This window comes from Portunus trituberculatus, chromosome 43 (genome assembly GCF_017591435.1).
Source record: "Portunus trituberculatus isolate SZX2019 chromosome 43, ASM1759143v1, whole genome shotgun sequence".
NCBI classification, from domain to species: domain Eukaryota; kingdom Metazoa; phylum Arthropoda; class Malacostraca; order Decapoda; family Portunidae; genus Portunus; species Portunus trituberculatus.
The window spans coordinates 23631690-23640124 of record NC_059297.1 but is presented as its reverse complement, the minus strand read 5'-3'; the positions used below and the strand labels follow the sequence as shown (position 1 = coordinate 23640124).

At 43.2% G+C, this 8435-nt stretch overlaps 1 protein-coding gene across 1 annotated transcript in view; it reads left to right on the top strand.

Annotated features, from left to right (window-relative positions):
* The first annotated feature begins 2301 nt into the window (after positions 1-2301).
* Positions 2302-8435, top strand: part of LOC123518315 (glutamate-gated chloride channel-like) — a 130827-nt gene continuing 124693 nt past the window's right edge. The window contains exon 1 of the mRNA XM_045279073.1: positions 2302-3328. The gene's annotated coding sequence lies outside the window, so the exon portion shown is untranslated. The remainder of the gene's footprint in view (positions 3329-8435) is intronic.

Below are 8435 nucleotides of genomic sequence, written 5' to 3'. Positions count from 1 at the left end.
AGGGGGTGAGTAAAGTGAAGGTGAATGCGTAGTTGAAATGACGTGAAGTGGAGGTGAAAGGTTGAGTGGATGAAGTGAAGTGAATGTAGGGGGATGAGTTACGTAGAGTTTTATGGATATGCAGGCCGCCACACCCCTTGCGAATGAGTGAAGTGAAGGTAGATGGCGAGTGAGTGGGTGAAGTGAGGTTAAAGTGTGAAAGTGGATGAAGTGAAATAAAAAGTGAAGTGAAGTGAAGTGAAGTGAGGGTGAATGAATGAATTAAATAGTGATGGAAGGTAAGTTAGTGGAGTCGGCTGAACTGAAGTGGACATGAGTGAAGTGAAAGTGCCTGAAGTGTGCCTCTAATTGCCCTGCGGTGAGATAATGAAGTAATTAAGTAAGTACCTCATTTTTTTCCTTAGTTACAGTTTAAAAATAATTGTTTACTCGGCTTGACATGATTCACCGCTCTGGCTGTGGGTTTGTAGAGACAGACTAGCCAAACCTCAGCTGTGTGATCAGACTCATTTGAAAAACAAGCCCCGCCTCCTCAGTTAAAGTAGCGGCCAATCACATGCGTCCTTTCTGTAGTGCCCATCAATCGTAAGTTTTGCATAGATGAACGTGGGAATAGAATGAGATGATTTAGAATATGCTCTCTCTCTCTCTCTCTCTCTCTCTCTCTCTCTCTCTCTCTCTCTCTCTCTCTCTCTCTCTCTCTCTCTCTCTCTCTCTCGTCGTACCTTTAGGCTATAAAAATGTTTTTCATAATAGGATATTGGGAATGAAAAAATATGAGATGAATAAGGTTCAAAGATATAATTATTGATATTATTTTTCTACCATCATCGCTGCTGGCAACGCTACCACCACAACCACCACCACCACCACCATTATTACCACTACGACATACATCGCTACTACTACTACTACTACTACTACTACTACTACTACTACTACTACTACTACTACTACTACTACTACTACTCTACTCATCATCATTATACACCATCTTCACCTTCACCACCATCATTACTCTCACCATTACCACCATCACCATTACCATAATCACCACGACCACTACCACTACCACTACCACCACATTTCGTAGTATCAGGATAAACAGGAACCGATAATGAATCTCTCTCTCTCTCTCTCTCTCTCTCTCTCTCTCTCTCTCTCTCTCTCTCTCTCTCTCTCTCTCTCTCTCTCTCTCTCTCTCTCTCTCAAAGTTCGAGGCAAACACACACAAAAAAGTTTTAATTGGGCTGATTCTTCCCTCCTTAATGAAAGTAAAAATAAAGAAAGAAGGAAAGGAAGGAAGATAGAAAGAAACACACACACACACACACACACACACACACACACACACACACACACACACACACACACACACAGAGAGAGAGAGAGAGAGAGAGAGAGAGAGAGGAAGAGTCGTTAGCGTGGAAGTAGGCGAAGAAGGAGCAGGAGGAGGAAAAGGGAAGAGGAAATAGAGGAAGAGAGAGAAATGAAGATAAGGATATACGTAATGGAGTTTCCTGCGTACAGAAGTGAGTGAGAGGGAAGGAAAGAAGTAAGGAAAGGGAAGAATTGGAGGAAACGCCAATAAATAAGAATGCTGAAGGAAAGAGAGGGTGAGGAAGAGGGAGGAAAGAAAGGCAATTAAGTTGAGAGAGAGAGAGAGAGAGAGAGAGAGAGAGAGAGAGAGAGAGAGAGAGAGAGAGAGATCGTAGGCGTACACTAGTGAAGATTTAAGAGAGAGAAAGAGAGAGGAGTTAAAGGGAGAGAATTCAAAAATTTAAAGGGACAAGAAACTATCAGAGAGAGAGAGAGAGAGAGAGAGAGAGAGAGAGAGAGAGAGAGAGAGAGAGAGAGAGAGAATAAAGTCTGGGTACATTTTTTTCCTTTCTACGAACGTGCAAATGGAAAGAGAAAAAGAGAGTGAGGAGAGGAGGGAGAGAGACGACAAAATAGATAAATTACTCCTTTCCCCGTTCCTGTAACTCTCTCTCTCTCTCTCTCTCTCTCTCTCTCTCTCTCTCTCTCTCTCTCTCTCTCTCTCCGTCCATCCATCTATCCACGGGGCCATCCATCTCTATCTATCCAGCTCAGATCGATGGAAACGCTGGGAGAATGCCGTCGCTGCCAAACGCATGAACCTGCCTCTCTCCCAGTCCTCTCCCTCTCTCACCCAAACCTCACACACCCACACGCTCGCCTTTCTCGCATCGCTCAAACCAAGACGCAAACACTCCCACAAATCTCCTCCTGCACGCACGCACTCTCACGCACACGCACGCAACACACACTCCTAACCCAGTAAGGAAGAATTGTCTCCCAAATACGTGCAGTCATTATCGATCTTTAGTGAGGGAGAGGGAGGAAAAGAGAGAGTGTGAGAGAGAGTAGGTGAGCCAGTGAGAGAGGTTGGCTGGGGGAAGTGGTGTTGTGATGCTCCTACCGAGGGAAAGGTTGTCGTACGTTGGGGAAAGCGCATCGCCTTCCAACCCGCCAGTGCGCCCTATAAGCTTCGTGTAGGTGGGTTGTGCCTCGTCCTTGCAGCCCCGCCCCTACTGACTGACAATGGGCAGGCGTGAAAGATAGTTTGAACTCATTCGTTCGTGGGCAGTAACCATGCCACCGCCACAAGTCCGCCCGCCTCTCCCAGTGCTCGCCCACGCCTCTTCCTCCACGCCCCTCTGAAGCCACGACCCACGCAAGGTGATATAAGACTAGTTTATATATTTTTTATTAGTAACTGCAGTGGTAGTTCACAGTAATGACGCTGGGAAGTAGTGATAGAAGCGTGGCTGCAGCGTGAGAGAAGAAAAGGGGAGTTTATTGCAAGACTCACGCTGGGAGGAGGAGGAATAGAGAGGACGTTTACAAATTCACTGAGGATAGATTGTTTCCAGTGGACTGTTGAGCGGACATTCCTCCGACCTGTGATTGAAATTAATGACTAGCAACATTGTGAGGGGAGGAGGGGGAGGAGGAGGTGGCGGCGAAGGAGGTGGAGGCAGTGCCGGAGGAGGACCAGGAGGAAGGTGGAGGAGTTGATAAGGGTGGAAGGAAGTGGTAGGGGAGGAACTGGTGGAGTGTGTGACGTTTTGAAGGATAATTTGCGTGGCTGTCAATTTCACTCCCTCCTGTTTTCATCTCCATCTTGAATACTCCCCCGGGCGAGCAAAGACAAGGAAGAGGAGGAGAAGGACAGTTAATAAGGGAAACCTTCGTACATATTTTCCCTTTGTGAAGAAAACGCCGAGCCGAAAGGGGAACCATCGTCCATTTTCTTTCGGCGACTCGACAAAGCGCTCCCTTGCAAGGTCATCACATTTACGAGGTTAGTGGAATGCTTGGTGCTATTTTGAGGCGAAATGACAATAGCAGCCTCTGGGAAAATTGCTCTTTTTCTGGCATGCACGTCCCTCTCTGTACAAAGCAACACGCATGAAAAAAGTATCTGGAAATCACCAAAACTTTTCCTTAACTTTAACTCAACACATTTCACAACCAAGACTGTCCTTAGAATCCTCACACAGTTCAGCTCAACACAATGGCAATACAGTCCTTTGGGAACCTACATGATCCATCCTCACGTTTTCCACACAGCGCAGCATGGGGGACAATAACAAACCCAGAGGGACACAATTGGGAGACGTCCAGGAGGTGGGGTGTAAGTAGGGGAGAAAATGTAATAAGCTTCTTCATCGTAGCATAGAAATCCCTTACCCTTATAGCTCTTAGGAGTCCCTAAGGCGTCTCAGCAGTAAATTATATAGGGTAGTAAAAAACAATACAGTCTTCTTTCAGGCCCTCCATTTCTACAACGTCCAAGGAACCAAGTATGTTTTTTTAGTCATAGTTATGTCTCGAAAACTGTATAGAAAATGGAAATGCAAGAAAACGTAGACAACAGAAAACGGAATGAAAAACTGTACATGAGAGAGAGAGAGAGAGAGAGAGAGAGAGAGAGAGAGAGATTCTTTGTCTTCTTGTTCTTCCTCCATCATCTCCTTCATCACATCTTTCTCCATCACCTTTTCCTGTCCAGCTTTCTCCTCGTGTGTCACATCTTTTTACTACTGCTTCTCTTCCTTAACTCATTTCTTTCCTCCACTCTCTTCCTCCTCTTCTTGCTCTTCCTCCTCGTCTTCAGTGGCTTAAGATCAGTCCTCTTATTTTTACATCCTTGGAGAAAAATTAATCTTCTAAGCATTTTTCTTATTGATATTGACTTAACGGAGAGAGAGAGAGAGAGAGAGAGAGAGAGAGAGAGAGAGAGAGAGAGAGAGAAGGTCGATCCAGAAAGCAAACACAAGGTTTGATCATTAAGGTCAAGTTTTTGGAGATGCATTTTACAGTACGTTTTCCAGGAATTGTGGTGATGATGATGGTAGATAAAGGACAGACAATTTTTTTTTTATGTTACGGCCTATAGCGCCTGTAGGCACACTTGAAGAGTAGTATGTGGGAAGCGCTGTTCAGCTTCCTCCCATTAGTGGCGTAGGCAATTTTATTTATAGTGGTACCAATATTAGGGCTCATATCACCACCCAAGCGCATCTTGGGTGTAACCACCTAGAGCCTGGGTATCATGGTGACATGTACTAACGTTTTCAGAGGCTCTGTCACGCTGTTTTTTACAAATAACTCGATAACGATGCATTGTACGTGTATAATGTTTTGGAAACGGGCTATTCAGCCTTTGTGCTAATTTTTGACATGAAGCTGATTCATCTAAAGTTAATACTTAAGGTACTTTACTTAGAACATCATGACCATATCCAGCTTGTGGAAGTCGTGGCCGGAGGTAGCTGGCAACCATCGAAACAACGTTCTGTATAAGCCCCACCTTATACAAGAAATCGCTGATGGTTTCCTCCCTACTCTAGTATTTCACGGTACCCAAGCAAAGGTAGGCTGATTAATGGTAGATTATTTATTTATTTTTTTTTCATAATCACTGATATTTAGACACTTACACTAATCTCGTAAGAAGTATTCTAGTCTAAGAAACACACAATTTCCCGATACTTATTCACTTTCTTCCGTGTGTACTTTTTTTTTCTATTACATTACCTTTACATTACTTTGACTACAGCAAGAAGAAGCGTTGGTAGGTAAGCAGGAACACCATCACTTTATCAACACTGCCCGGTCATCATTAACCACACATCACCCTGTCAACACCTGTCACTCACCATTACTCTCACCACACAGCTTGCCATCAACACCATCTTCACTGTAATAATGATAGATGATAATAAGAGTAATAGTCTGGTATTGATAGCAGAAATGATGACATGCCTTCATAACTGTAACGAATAGAAGGTCAGGAAGCAGGTGGAGACAAGGGGCAGTGTTCCGGGCTGGTGGCAAGGAGTGTTAAGAGCGGCTGTTGTATAGTCTGCGGTGTGGTATGGTGGGAGGCAGCAGCTGTAGGGATTGTTACAGGTAAATACTGCCGCCTTGCTGGGATGTCGCTGCACTAGAGAAGATTGTAACCTCTTCAGTACCAGGACGCGTTTTCATATTCCTTCTTATTACTTTATGGTGATATTATAGAGCTTCACAAACTTATATGAGGATTAAAATAGTGAAAACACAATCCATTAATATTCTGACCTCCATACACCTTCCTGACGTCAATAAAACCATCTTACCATACCCAAAAGTAAAAATGCGTTCTAGTACTGAAGGGCTAACCATTTTTTTTCATATGTTGATAGTAGTAGTATTATTAGTATTAGTATTATTATTATTATTATTAGTAGTAGTAGTAGTTTTGCAGTGAATCATTTAATAGAGCAAATAATATCATTCTATTCTCAAAGCTGGAATACCCAAACTGATTACTTCTATTGGCCGTCAGTGCTGTTGGTGTGTTTTATTTTTAATGTTAGTTGTAATTTTATAGTCTAAATCATTCAATGGAGAAAATAAACTAATTCTTGGCACGGAGAAGTTACAATACTTAATTGATTTTTTTGGGGGGGAGGATGTGACTGCCAATGGTGCGTTTTTAGTGATAGTAATAATTTTAAAGTTGTTGCTATAAACTTTGAATCATTAAATAGTGCAAAAAAAAAAAAAAAATAAATTCTAGGCACGAAGAAGCTTGAATATTTCAATTCTTTACTTTTGTTTTTATTTTCAATTGTGTGTTTTTTAGAAGTTTCACTTTAAACTTTCACCAGACCATTTTCTTAAGCTTAGAAGGGGGCATAGATTTACACTTATTGTTTTAAACCGTACATTTATAGTAAGAATTCTACAATTGATTAATTTTTCAATTTTTTTTAAGGAATGGACCTGAAAATTTCACTCTATAAACTTTCACTAGACCATTTCACTAAGCTTTGGGGGGAGCGTAGCAGTCAAGGGGTTAATGGCAACCTTAATGTCAACGCACCGAACTCACAGAACTTTCTAAAGGCAATTCCACTACTTGACTGGACGAGAACTTGGCGAGGCGAGCAGAACAACAGGCAGAGCGAGCACACCACGGTGATTATTTTTAAATGCTCGGCCTGTTCACCTCGTTTCCCGCACGTCCCGGAAAACATTCGGCGCATTCCACGGCTACACTCCACTACGTCGCTGTTTGCCGGATTCTGTTGGGCTCCATCCGTTCATTGTATTCGGTCGCACCAGAACGTTCAAGTTAAAACCCACCCTTACCCACATCGTATATTGCGTAAAAAAGAGAAAAAGAGAAAAAAAGGATGTAGTGTTGGAATACAAAGATAAAAAGAGTACATGTATGTTTGTATGTATGAGAGTCACCCTAACGGACATTCTGTATTGCTTAAAATGGATATTGCGTTGGAATACAGAAAAGATAAGGAATATATAGTATGATAGTCACGTGGGCTTACTTTTGTGTAGTAGATAGATATGAAGTACTGAAATACATAGAGTACATAGAAGCATGAAACGAACGAAGTACAGTGGAACATGCATTAGAGGTAATCTGTTTAAATATAGTGTTAATTTGTCTTTATAGCATCATCTTTACGTCTAATGAAACTGACATGTAATAAATCTCTCTCTCTCTCTCTCTCTCTCTCTCTCTCTCTCTCGATGCCGAGGGTGTTGGACCTCCTGAGTGGCTGCAGTTAGACATAGTGAGGGGAAAGTGTGTGTGTGTGTGTGTGTGTGTGTGTGTGTGTGTGTGTGGCCAACAAGTGTAGCGCGGTGAGGTAAGACTGACCGGCGCCAAGAGATGAGCAGTGCGGGTAAGTTACTAGGAAGAGAAACTGGTCTGACCTTGTGCGTGATTGTGTGGAACTATTTCGCCACCACCACCACCACCACCACCATCACCAAACACCACCTTTCTTACCGTACATCTAGGCTCCTTCGTTTCATCAGCCTTTATTACTACCACATCACTCATAACCTGCATCATCACCTCATCATTTCATCACCACTCGTCACCATCTATCATCACATCACCCATTTCCCTGTGTTGTATCACCATCACACTCCATCACTTCTTAGTACAATGGCACCATTCATCACCCTATCACCATCCATCATTTCCCTCCCCACTTCCCCTCATCTATTGCCAGCTACCTTCGTCACTCACCTAACTGCCTTCTATCTACGCCTCTCCCTCCGTATTAATGGTGATGATGATACAGTAATAATAATGATGATGGTAATAAATAAGGAGATTAAAAGGCTTATTGAGTTGGTATTATGATATCAATACACACACACACTCTCTCTCTCTCTCTCTCTCTCTCTCTCTCTCTCTCTCTCTCTCTCTCTCTCTCTCTCTCTCTCTCTCTCTCTCTCTCTCTCTCTCTCTCTCTCAGTCCAATTTCAGTCTCGGTAAGAGAGTTTGGATACTTGACGGACTATTTCGTGCTCTCTCTCTCTCTCTCTCTCTCTCTCTCTCTCTCTCTCTCTCTCTCTCTCTCTCTCTCTCTCTCTCTCTCTCTCTCTCCAATCCTCTTATTTCGTCTCTTTGTCTTTTATTCTACATTCCTTCGTCATCTATCCTATTGTTCTAGTTTCTCTTCTCTCTCTCTCTCTCTCTCTCTCTCTCTCTCTCTCTCTCTCTCTCTCTCTCTCTCTCTCTCTCTCTCTCTCTCTCTCTCTCTCTCTCTCTTCACCATCTGTCCTCTTGCTCAAGTTTCTTTCCTCTTCTTCCCTCCCCCTTCTATTCCTCCTCCATTTCCTTCAATTCTCTGCTACTGTTCTCTCCCTTCACCCCCCCTCTTCCTTCCCCCTCTTCTCTCTTCCTCCCTCACACTCTCCCTCTCTCACTTTCCATCTCCATTATCCCCTCGCGTATTTTATTTCTCTTTCGTTTTCTCGCTACTCTTCCTTTTTTTCCTCCTTTGTGTTTCCTCTCTTTCGCTCTCGTGTTCCCCCTCTCCTCTCAATTTAACTTCCCCTCTCCTTCGTTTCCTTGACTCCTTTCCTCTTTCCTTCCC